General features: G+C 34.3%; 1 long non-coding RNA gene across 1 annotated transcript; it reads left to right on the top strand.

The window, feature by feature from the left end:
- On the top strand, nt 3338-4841 carry LOC109711195. The gene is made up of 3 exons (XR_002216531.1): nt 3338-3711; nt 3785-3887; nt 4802-4841. It is a non-coding gene; the product is annotated as an uncharacterized LOC109711195 (long non-coding RNA).

The raw sequence follows: 13726 nt of genomic DNA, 5'->3' as shown, positions 1-13726 counted from the left end.
TCTTATGAGTACGATCACCTTCGTACTCATAAATTGTTTTCAATATATAGAGCTTTCAAATTCAAACGATTCACATACCGTTAAAGACATTTTAGAGCATTTTAAAATATTCTAGAAATGCAAATTTTTAATAATTTTCGCTATCATTTTTACTATACGATCACAAGATCACAAAAATTGACAATTTCTAACCGGGCGATATATGAAATTTGTCTTAGTTTAATCGTGTTGTAAAAAGAATCAGGAATGAGGATTAAATTTTTGATAAAAATTCTATTCACTATACTCATTAAATAAAGATCAATAACTCCGATCTTAAATTGAAGGATCCAATCATCTATTTTTAGGATATCGTTCGATTTTGACCGTTCATTTTATACCCGTTTGATGGATTTTATAATGATTTCGAAAAATTATGAAATTTATTTTCTAGAAATTTCAAATACTCTAAATCATGTTTAACGGTATGGATCGTCGATTCGAAAACCCCAATTTGTTAAATCCCTATTTGTTTTCAGTTTTCTCAATTTATATTCAAATCCGATCTAGTATTATACGATCTATTTTCACCACTATTTATGATCTTATGACTTAGGAGATAAGAAAAATAAAAAAAAACAAAGCAAATGAATTCTGTAAAAATAGTCTCAATTTAGAAAATAGTCCGCATCAAATAATAATTGAAGGAGCAATTATTTTTTAATAAAATATTTTTGGGCAAACCTATCAGCTTTAGTTTTTGAGTTGGACAGGCTCCAATATATAAGTCACAATTATAAACCACTCAAAATAAAATTTTATCCATATGTGCAATTTGAATTTATGATATATTGCACATTCAATATTCTCCAAATTCCAATTAAGAAGTCATTATTATGTGAAAGATAATAACCAAGATCAATATTCCAATCGAAAAATTTAGAATTATAACATTATTTTAATGACATTACAAAATTTGTACAAATTAAGAAAATATACAAAACAATTAAAATATTAGGCTTCCAATTCAAATTCAGATCCTAACGAAAAAAACTTTCAATTCAATATTTGAGTAGTAAAATCCCCATTTGTTTCCAGTTTTCTCAATTTATATTCAAATAATTTTCTCTATATGTAAGATTTGAATTTATGATCTATTGGACATTCAATATTCTCCAAATTTCAATTAGGAAGTCATTATTATCTGAAAGATAATAACCAAGATCAATATTCCAATCGAAAAATTTAGAATTATAATATTATTTTAATGACATTATAAAATTTGTACAAATTAAACAAATATACAAAACAATTAAAAATATTAGGCTTCCAATTCAAATCCAGATCTTAATTTAAAAAAAGTTTTAACTCAATATCTAAATGGTAAAATCCTCATTTGTTTTCGGTTTTCTCAATTTATATTCAAATCGGATCTAGTATTATGCGATCTATTTTCACCACTATTTATGATCTTATTACTTAGGAGATAGGAAAAATAAAAAAAAACGGATTCCGAGGTCGCAATTTGGGATCCTAGTTGGAATCCTAATTGATTCACATTTCTAGCTAAGTTTATTTTTAAATAAAATAAACGAAGTGAGTAGCATGCTATCTATCTCTCAAAAAAAAAAATAANAAAAAAAAAAAACAAAGCGAATGAATTCTGTGAAAATAGCCTCAATTTAGAAAATAGTCAACATCAAATAATAATTGAAAGAGCAATAATTTTTTAAAAAATATTTTTGGGCTAAACCTATCAGCTTAAATTTTTGAGTTGGACAGGCTCTAATATATACGTCACAATTATAAATCACTCAAGTTCGAATCCTAATTGATTCACATTTCTAGCTAAGTTTATTTTTAAATAAAATAAACGAAGTGAGTAGCATGCTATCTATCTCTCAAAAAAAAAAATAAAAATAGTGAGTCAAATCCATAATCATCCAATTATTGATGGATGTTTTACTATTTTTGAGATGAGCAATATGGGAACTACAGCCAACTTTTGGTTGTAGATCTTACAACTAGCCCATCAAGGACAAGTTTTTTTGTTTTCATGTCCCATCATTATATTTAATTGCTAAAATATATTTTCGAGTTTTTAGACTCGAAGGGAGGGGATTACGGTGCTCGAAAAAAGGTTGTTATTCCCACCAACTCTTATCGGATTATAGACTTCTCATTTTCCTTTATTTTTGGGTTAAATGCATATAGATTTCTACAAACATAGTGAACTATAAGTATATCTCCACGAAATTTAACTTTCATGTGTTTTTCCTGCAAAACTTTTAATATTTTCAAATATTAGAAGTCCCTTTAGAAATCCCTTTAGTTTTTTACTATTAGAGAACTGTTTATATTTTCAATTTTGCCATATGTTTCTTCAAAAGCCACAATAATATAATATAAGAGGAATAAAAATATCAAGTTATCTCATAAACTAATTAAAGTTAAGTATTTAATACATATAATTTTCATTATAAACACCATCTTTTTCATTGTGCCGCTACAAAACGAAGGCGACAGAATAGAGCACGATAGAGACGAGGTGATTGTGGCGGGTAAGTTTGATTCCTCTATTGTTTGAATTTTTGGCGCTCGAAAGAGTGACGGAATACGAAAGGCGCCGAGAGGAGGATGTGGTGATGGTGGTGGATAGGTTTATTCCTCCATTATTTAGGGTTTTGGAGGTCGAGAGGATAACAATCGAGAATACGAAGTAAAACCAACAAACCAAAGGTGGGATTTTGGTGAAGAATTGATAGATTTTTTTTTTTCATTTTGATAAATTGGGTAAGGGTGTGTATGGTTCCACGTAAAACTGTGAAAAATAATTTTTGGTGAAAATTTTTTTTTGGAAGAAAATAAATTTACGCTCTTTAGTGTTTGATTTGTAGGAAAAAAAAAGTAGTTTTTCGTTAGATTTGTTTGGTTGAAAAGAAAAAAGAATAAATAAAATAGAAAACTATTATATATGTAAGATCCCTGGTATTTGGCGGTTGAGGCTTGTCGACAGCTCTGGAGAGTGTCGGGACAAGTCTGAGTCGCGTTGGCATGAAATAGACGCAAAACGGACTCTGTGCGATGCGAGAGCAGCATTTAGCAAGAGAATATGCAAATAGTAGATTTCTCTGCTTGCTGTACCGGTACAGCAAGCATGGTGTATCGGTACACTGCACTGGCTACGCGCAGACTGCTCTCGGGTTGGCTTCTTGTACCGGTACGCGGGCCCGTGTACCGGTACACCAGGGTAGGTGAGAGGGTGTTTTGGTCTTTTTCCACCTCGTTCGTGTCACCCATTTTCTCCCTCTCTATTTAGACGTTGTAGAGCAGAGAGAGAGAGAGAGTTTCTCTGGCTTCTACTCCTCTTTCTCTCTAGCTTGGACCGAGTGTGGAGGAGCTCTCGGGTGGAGTTGTTTCGTCGCCGACGTCGTGCCGCGGAGCCGTTCGAGCGCCTGTTTATTGCCGTAGCATCGCGAGGAGGCCGGGCGAGGGTGCGTTTTCACCGTTCTCGACGTCGCGCCGGTGCTAGAGTCGCTGTTGAGGTGAGATATTTATCAATTCCTTATTACTTCCGAGCTCAAGGATGCTGTTTTGCAGATTTCCTACGTCGACCGTTGGCGTTTCGGCTCGTACGCGACGTAGGAGTGTCAGATTGCGACGAAACTTGGTTCTTGGATTCAGGACTTCAAGAGGAATCCACGAAGCCCAAAATTTTAGGATTTGGTGAAGGTTAGCTTGGTCGAACCCTTATTTTACCTTGTTGTTGTTATACGTGGATAGAATTGATGGATTTTGATTGTAGAGCTTGGAGTTAGCTCGATTTCTGGACTTGGAGGATTTCAGTTGATCCAGCAAGTTGTTCCGCAGCTGAGGGAGTTCTTTGTTGTCAGGGATTAGCTCTTGAGGTGGGTTACATCGGTTTATTCCTAAGCACAGTATTAGTCGACATATATGATTTTCAGTTTTGTAAATCATATTGTAGTTCATTTTTGTTGATTGTATCATGGATGAAATCAGTATGGAGGACATGATTAGTAAACCATAAATATACATGTTGGACTTGAAAATTTACTTAGGAGAAAATCAGCGATTTGGACTTGTCACCTGTTTACACTACCTGATTTAGCTCTAGGAGCCGTTGTAATTTTGTATTGTCGAAGTGTCGAGGCGGCGGATACCCCTGATAGTTTAGCTTTCTGTTACGCTCGTGCTGGGATGCCGAGTGTATTTTTTTTCAGTAGCGTTCAGGCTGTTCCGGATTGTTGAGTGCCGTCGGGGTTGACGGTGGACCCATATCGCCTTTTTGGCATCGGATTGTGCCGAGAGCACGTGACTGTGGATTGTTAGACCAGTTAGTGTCGGTCACTTAAACTTTGGCTTGAGAGAGCCTGATTGAGCTCGACAGAGATACGCTGCATACTCGGTTGGGTAGCTTCCACGAGTGCCACTTCGGAGACGAGCGTTGTGCTTTCGCGTTGGTGTCGTTCATGCCAGTTAGATTTGCTCTCCATGGACTGGATAATGTGGAGGTAGCTGGATAGTCTCAACTGGGAGGGACGGATGTGTTCACAGTCCCTGAGACGGGTATGTTTACTGTCCCTAAAGAGATTGGGTCAGGACCGACATTACTACAGTAGGTCAGATTAGAGCATATTAGTGTAATAAATAGTAGCTGTAGCTTTTATTCCTGCATTAATTACTATCTTTGCTCCTTTCTGTAGACTTAGTGGGTGGACCGATGATATTGAGGGTGGCACTCACTGAGGACTACTTGTTTTTACAGTAGTTCTCACGCCCTATTGTTACCCCGTTTTTGCAGAGCCATCGTCTTCGGCTGCTGCTGTTGCTGATCAGGATCGAGGCAAGGGCGTTGCGAGTTAGAGCCCTACCCGACGAGCTGAGCTAGAGGTGCCCCTACAGCAGCTAGTTGTTTATGGTTGGAGTTTATGTATATACAGATGTTTAACTCACCAGTGCGAGTAGTTTTGTATCTTGGATTTGGCGTATGTATATGAAACTCGGTTTGTTTTATTACTGGTTCTTCTAGTAGCTCTATACTGCTGTTTGTAATATTGTATGATTTACAGGTACAGCTATCGCTTCGTATACAGAAAAAATTCCTTCGTATACGGCGGATTTGTCGGCGTGCTCGGAGAACGTGTAATCCGGGGCGTGACAATATACATATATTTTTATTCTATATAATTTATATTTAATAATTATCATATTATTATAGTTTATATTTATAAATAAAATATATCTAAAATATATTATACAATAATTAAGTATGTAATAAAATATATAATAGTATATATTTAATACTATAAAATAAATTACTATATATTTATAAATAATATCTATAAATAAATATTATATAAAAATATATTTATATTAAAAATAAAATACTATATATAGAGAGAGAGAGAGAGAGAGAGAGAGAGAGAGTTGGGGCTAGAATACTATGTGAAGTCAAAGATCTTTTTTGCTATCAATTTTTAAAACGGGACTGTGGTGGATTCGATTTGTCGGATCATTGTTCAACCGGGTTGGAAAGGAGTTAAATGAAAATTGGGAGCGTGTATAACCCAGTGGAACCACTTTAACCCTTAAAAGGAACTAATATCATCCTAACCTACAATTATCATCTAAGTTAAAAAACTTGATAGCAAAAAATAGATTTTTTACTAACAAATTATATTGTCAGACCTAACTCTCTCTCAATATATATATATATTATATATATATATATATATATATAAATTATATCACTATTTATATATAATAAATATTTATATAACCACATGGACCGTGTGCCTGCTGCCCCCCTTCCCTCCCAACCCCACGATTTTTCGAGTGTTAGTTTTCATTTCCGCTTCTTTCGAGTGGAAAACAGAAACACCCGTTTTTCTTACAATTCATAAAAAAAAATTTCAAAAAAAATTTTTTACGAGCAAATAAACGTCGGAATCTTACTTGTCCACCTAAATTTTGTTTTCGAGATGATTTTACGAGGAACCAAATACACCCTAAAATTGTGAGAATTTTTTCCTAAAATGGAAAAAAAGGTAAAAAAAAATGACCATCTTGTCAGATATGGCGGTGTTGACGGCGGTCACAGTCCTGTCATCAGATCTGGCGAACCCCGATGGAGATAAAATAGGAGAAAAAACAAGATAGCTTTTTGAGAGGCAAATTCTGTAGCGATTAACTGTTAAAAAACTACCAATAAATCTGAGGGGTATATTTGCATAACTTAAATTTTGTATTTTTTGAAACAAATATGAAACCTTAAGATTTAGAGGGATAAATTTGAAAAATACGAATCATTTGCAGGAACAATTATCCTAAGTTTTAATAAGAGAAATTTTCTGATTTAAAAAGGTTATATATGAGAAAAAAAAATTCTCATTGCGTAAATATGGAAAAACTAATTAAACAAATGAATTACTTATCCTATAATAGAAAATACACATAAGATTTTGATTTTCAGAAACAGAAGTCCAATTTGGATCTTCTAATTATTCCATAGAAATAGGCTTCCGAGAAAACTTTTATATATTGATCTCTAATCACAGCAGAGTCGAACACTATATATACCGGTTAGTAAAAATGAGAGTTAAAGGTCTTAAAAGCATTCACAAGCTCCATTTATTTATTTATTTATTTGATTTATCTGATTCTACAATGCAAAGAGACCATTAAAAATACTTTAATGTATTACTTTTTTTAATTAATACAACGAGATCTGTTATGCAGTAGAGTCAAACTGGCATTACAGTGGCCAAGTAAAACTGAGATTCTGAATCTTATTAAGCCTCTATTTGTTCGATTTTTCTGATTGTGCAACAGAAAGTAATTGTTGAAGATGCTTTATCAAACAGATACTAAGTATTTATTAAACGTTCTCACTAAATACAAAAACTTTGTGAGACTCCATAGAGTCCTCTATATAAGATATAATAGGATTAAACTCTTAACCCGACTATAATATATTGGGCAGTAGTTAGGCTCAAGAGGTTAACAGAGATAAGTGTAATAGGGCTAAAGTAGTTCTAGGATGGATGACTTCATGGAAAGTGGAGCGTCACAGTTGGTATCAGAGCCAGTAACCAGTTGGAAGTGTGAAATAAGTATCTATTGAACCAGATTATATAGTGGGAGGAGCGAGATTTTTATGTTGATGACTATTATCGGTAGAGTGCGGTTTTTTCACAAGATTGGTTAAAGGTAGCGAGATGAGTCTCACATCGTATGATACTTGTAAGTTTCAGCCTGACATGACGTCACAGCTTAAAGGAGGGTATTCTGTGAGAGAGAGCTTAGGTAATTCTATATATAAGATATAATATGACTAAAACTTTTAACTCGGTTATAGTATGTTGGGCGGTAATTACGCCAAGAGGTTAAAAAGATTAAATGTGCTGGAATTGAAGTAGTTCTAAAATGGGTGACTTTTCTTGAGAGTAGAGCGAGCCAGCTAAGACTAGTAAGACGAGTTTTATATTGTCAGATGGTTGTGAGTTTCTAAATCTTTATTTTGGATGGTAGTTAGGCTCAATAGGTTAAGAGAATTAAACATATTAGGATTAGAGTAATTTTAAAATGGATGACCATCTAAAAAGTACGGAATCACAAATCTCCAATAAAAAATAAATTAGATTCAAAAGATCAAAAGAGCGTGCTAGAATTAGAATAGGCTTAGAAGTGATAACCCTGGGTACCGTGATGCGTCACAAACCTACATTAAAAAAAGGAAATACCAACTGACCTTCCATATGATGAGTCAGTTGCGGATTAGCTGTACAGAGTCAACGCATTAAATTATTAAGTTGAGGCTCAAAAGTTGCCACACGATTCATTAATGTGGTGTAACAACTACCTCCCTCATACTAAAGAAAAGTTGTTGGTGGCATATTAACTGCATACGTTTCATCCGGGACCGTTTGATGTTGAAGTCCATGGAGACACATGCAGTGATATAAGTTTTTCAATGGTACTATAAAATATATATTATAATCATCTCATTATAATATATAAAATATAATATTACACACAGAAGTAAATAGAATTTTTTTTTTTATTTTACTTTCTTATCGCACATAATAAAACCTTTATGTAATTCCAAACGATGTTTATGATGTGTTAAGCCAACTTTTAGAGCATGTTTTCTTTAGTATATGGCTAGTGCCATGCTACATATTAATAAATCTAAAAAGTTTGATATATTGTAGCAAGTGTGATACATCCTCGTAGTACTAATCAAATATTCACAGTTACTTCTAAAAATTTAACCTAGCAGAGAACAGCTACATTCAAAAAAGTCTTTCTTCTTACCTAAGCTAATCACGTAAGTCAATTTCAGCGCATATATATAATAATTAATATAAAGTTAAGTTTTGTCCAAGCTAGCTATTGTACTTCAAATTTATTTTCAAAAAGTAAGTGTTTAGAGACATGTAATCTTATTTAATGTTAATTATGCAGTATGAAATTTCTGTCTCAATCTCTCAGAGTCATAGAATTAGGTATTCATTAATCTTTGATATTATGTTAATGATTTTAGTCAATTAAATAACTTAAAATAATCGAGAGAAATATTTTTACACATTATAAAGAGAGCACGATTTTTGTTTGTTACTAATTGCATGCGAAAAATATGCTTAACTCTATAAACAGCCATTTCTTTGTTGTTAAAACATAGTTTTCTTTAATTTGCAAATTAAATATCCTTAAAAATAGAATTCTCAAGCCCTAAAGGGTTATACATGCATCATTTTCACGTATATAGTTCATCAAAAACCTTTGAACAAAATTATTTTACACCACGTAATTAATCCACTACATTTACTAAGTCCACTAAAACGTACTACAATCAGTTAACATCTCTCAGTTAAATTTTAAGAATAATGTACATAAGCAAATGGAGAGTTTGGTCATGTAGCAATATCATAACTACATTGATATGTTGACACATAAACTAACTTAAAAGTGAAAGGTACTATTAACATTAGAATCATAAAATGAGAACATATGGTTATTATTTGGCTACGCAGCGCATATATATATGTGTGACATGCATCGATCTCAATCGTAGTCGCTAATTATATATATATCAGTGCTGAATCTTACACTGTATCAAAAGTGGTGGTCCGGGGAAATCCAAATACATGCAATGGTTGCTTTAGGCTCATAAATTTTTTATTTATATAACTCGAACAATTATTATGACTACACCTGTAAGTTTTGGGCAAACATTTAAATCCAAAAACTATTGATTTGGCATTTAATTAATTAATGTACTGTGCAACATCATTTTCATAATATTACAGCAATCTAGCTAGTTGCCTCTGTGTAATACATGCATGCTTATCTAAAATTGTGTAGAGCTGACCTAAACTTTAGGTCATGCATTAATTTGGAAATAATTAACAAATTTTTAAAAAATTTAATTTTACTAAAAGTAATTACATGCATGGATCTGATGCATTCAGATATTTGTATGCCATATATTTTATTAAACAATATTTTATATTATTAATTCAGTTGCTCAATCTTTAAGTTAAACAATAATAATAATAATAATAAACTATAACTTATTGAATTGACTAGTAAATATCAAACAATCAGCTGATGAAATGAATGATCCATAAAAATACGGTGTACGAATGTACAAATGTAATGGTGCTTGTAATAATTTTCCAAAACTAATAAACAACTAATTAAAATCAAATAAAATGAAAGGCCAATTAGTAAAGTCAAACTGTTAAGTAGTTATTTCAAACAATTTAATGTTTAGGTTAATTAGTTATGCATTTTTTTATCTTTTTCTTTTATAAGATAGGGGAAATTTAATTTACTTGTTTCATGCTACATCTTCTTATTAACTTTTGTTCCTTTTCTTCAAATATTGCCTCATTTCTTCATCTTTTTTATCTTTAGTTAATTAATTAATAATTATATAAGCTAATCTCAAACTTTACTAATTTATGAACAAGCCAAACTCAAATCAGCTAGTTTAGTTAATATCGAGTCGAGCCCAACTGAGTTGTTCATGAACGTGACGGTCCAGCCTGTAGCCTAAATTATTTAAGTCCGATTATTAATTTTAGTGTGTCCATCGTATAGATAACTCACACTATCCTATATTATTAGGTGCAGAATGTTAAAATGGAAAAAAAATAGATCCAGAAAATAACTTAATGCAGTAAAGAAAATGATAAGAGAAAAAAACACACCGATATTTACGTGGTTCGGCCAATGGTCTACGTTCACGGGCGAAGACAGACTAAATAATTTATTAATGTTGAAAGGCGGAGTACAAGAAAATCTCTCAAAGACCAAACTTAATTAGATCGGAAACGCCAAAATCCGCATCCGTACATGCGACTCCAAATAAGCGGCTCCGCTCACCAAAGGAAGGATGTACGACAGCGTGGACGCACCCGGCTGATGGTGTTGCTGCCACCGTACGGACCTCACAAGCCACTTAATTAATTAGTGCATCACAACTCCTCCCACAGAAACAAGCAACCTCACCTTTAATTAATTAGCATGGCATCTTAATAGGGCCGGCTTCTTGCAGAACCAAAAACTCTCTAATATGCAAGGCTTAATTTGAATCGCGGCGTCGTTAACTTGGCCGTAGCTAGCATGTATATATAATACATGTCTCCTAACTAGAGTCTAATCCTAATTCAATTAGAATTACACTTCTAATTATAATCCATATATGCCAAATTAAATTTAAATTATATCCAATCCTAATTAGATTAGGATTTAACTCCAATTTAGCTAACTAGAAATTTAAACCAAATATAACAATCTCCACCTTGGTTTAATTTGTAGTTTAGCCACCGCTATGTCGAGGTCGCCACAAAATTTCACCTTGAATTTAATTCGCCTCAATACTCCTTAACGCTCCGTGCTCCCTCTTCTCCAAACGCCCATAGGGTCTCAAATGCTACTAACTGCCAACAAGTCCAAACAATGCTTTAATTTGGCAATAGTAAGAGACTTAGTAAGCATATCCGCCGGATTGTTCTCAGTACCAATTTTCTTAATAGTCACCATGCGTTTCCCAATCATATCCAAAATAAAGTGAAACTTTACATCAATGTGCTTTGTCCTCTTATGAAACATCTGGTCTTTCGATAAATGAATAACACTTTGACTGTCCGAATAAACAATTGTCGGATTCCAATAAGAAAGAAGCTTTCCAAATAAGCCTCTTAGCCACATAGCTTCCTTCACACCCTCTGTCATAGCAATATATTCTGCTTCCATCGTAGACAAGGCGACAATAGGTTGTAGTGAAGCTTTCCAACTAACTACACATCCGCCAATAGGGAATATATAATCTGAAAGTGATTTCCTCCTATCCAAATCACCTGTAAAATTCGAATCAACATATCCAACCACACCATCCTTACACTTTCCAAACTCCAAACAAGCGCTAGTGGCATCTCGTAAGTATCTCAAAATTCACTTAACAGCTTGCCAATGAGTCTTACCAGGATTAGTCATATATCTGCTAAGCATGCTCACTACGTAGGAGATATCCGGCTACATGATGCTCCCGACAGCACTAGAATATAGAACATGAGACATGTACTCCCGCTTATCATCGGACTGCGGTGATAACTCGGCGGAAAGTCTGAAATGCGCCGCAAAAAGAGTGCTCACCGATTTTGCGTCTGTCATCCCGAAACGCTTTAAAATCTTCTATATATATTTCTCTTATGTCAAATGCAATAGTCCTGACTTGTTGTCCCTCTTAATTTCCATATTAAAGATTTTCTTAGCAGCAGCTAGATCTTTCATTTCAAACACACCCTTAAATAAAGCCTTTAATTTACTTATCTTAATTATGTCGTTGGAAGCAATTAATATATCATCGACATAGAGCAACAAATATATGAAAGATCCCTTATCAAGCTTTCTGAAGTACACGCAACTGTCTTGTTTGCTTCTGAAATATCTGTGACCTGTCATGAAGGAGTCGAACCGCTTGTACCATTGTCGAGGAGACTACTTTAAGCCATAAAGCGATTTCTTTAGCAGGCAAACATGGTTCTCCTTCCCTTTAATAATGAATTCCTCTAACTGTTTCATATAAATTTGGTCATCAAGTTCTCCATACAGAAAAGTAGTCTTAATATCAAGCTGCTCAAGATACAGGTCATTCATGGCTACTAACGATAAAAGAATACGAATAGAAGTATGCTTCACGACAGGTGAGAAAATATCATTAAAGTCAACACCTTCTACCTGATTGTAGCCCTTAGCAACTAAACGAGGTTTATACCTTGTATCTTCCACGCCGGGAATTTCATCCTTTTTCTTGAAGATCCATTTGCAGCCAATAATTTTCTTGCCTGTAGGCAGTTTTACCAACTCACATATGCGATTCTTATAGAGAGACTCCATCTCCTTATTCATCGCCACCAACCACTCTACAGAATTGGCACCAGAAATAGCATGATTATATGTGGAAAGTTCACTTTCTTGTTCAGTATATTGTGCCACTGAAAGAGCGTAAGCAACCATATCTTCATAACCGTATCTCTACGGTGGTTTGATCTGTCTCCTCGCTCTGCCTGTAGCAATACTCTGCCTCTCAACTTGTGGGGTTTTAGTTTCTGAGGTGTCTGCCGATTGAATTTGTTCTAATTAAGAAGAATCCTGCGATTGAACTATATCATCGGTCTCTACCTCCACCTACTTGCTAGCACTCAGGGCCTCATCAAAAGAATTATGGTTAGAATATAACATAACAGATTCATCAAATGTGACATCCCTACTAATAATTAATTTAGACGATTCAGGACATCACAATCTATATCCCTTAACCCCGATGCATAATCAATAAAAATACACTTTTTAGCCCTATGTTCTAACTTGCCTTCATTGACAGGACAACCAAATATTCGCAAATTAGAATAATCAGAAGGGCTACTAGACTATACCTCCTCCGGAGTTTTGCAATCAAATGCTGAATGTGGAGATCGATTTACCAAATAGCATGCCGTAGAGATCGCCTCTACCCAGAAACTCTTAGCTAAGCCAGCATTAGAGAGCATATAATGGACCCTCTCCAAAAGAGTTCTATTCATTCGTTCGGTCACCCCGTTCTGTTGTGGAGTATGCCTAACGGTCTTATGTCGAACGATCTTTTCTTTCTTGCAAAATTCTTCAAACTCCGACGAACAAAATTCCAAACCATTGTCTTTCCTTAATCTCTTGATCTTCTTTTCAGTTTGCTTCTCAATCATGGCCTTCCACTGCTTGAAATAATTGAACACCTCATCTTTTCTTTTGAGAAAGAACGCCACACTTTACAAGAATAGTCATTAATAAAAGTCAATATATATATAGCACCACCATAAGTAAAAGTACAAGAGGTTCTCCAAAGATCAGAATGAATATAGTCTAGAGTACCTTTTGTCCAGTGAACTGCGACCTTAAAGCTGACTCTCTTTTGTTTGCCAAGAACACAATACTCGCAGAAATCTAACTTTTCTAAACTCTGATTACCAAATAGACCTCTCTCACTCGACTTCATCATACCATATTCACTCATATGGCCCAGTCGCTTATGCCATAATCTGGTGCTATCAGCATTTGACATAGACGAAGAAGTCACCGCTGCTGAACCTGTCACAGTGGAACCTTGTAGAACATATAACATGTCGGACAACTTGGCCTTCATCACTACAAGATTCCCTTTAGCGACCTTCATTAATTC

This window comes from Ananas comosus, linkage group 6 (genome assembly GCF_001540865.1).
Source record: "Ananas comosus cultivar F153 linkage group 6, ASM154086v1, whole genome shotgun sequence".
Taxonomy (NCBI): Eukaryota; Viridiplantae; Streptophyta; class Magnoliopsida; order Poales; family Bromeliaceae; genus Ananas; species Ananas comosus.
Note: the sequence above shows the minus strand (reverse complement) of the source record. Positions and strands in the feature narration are given on the sequence as shown.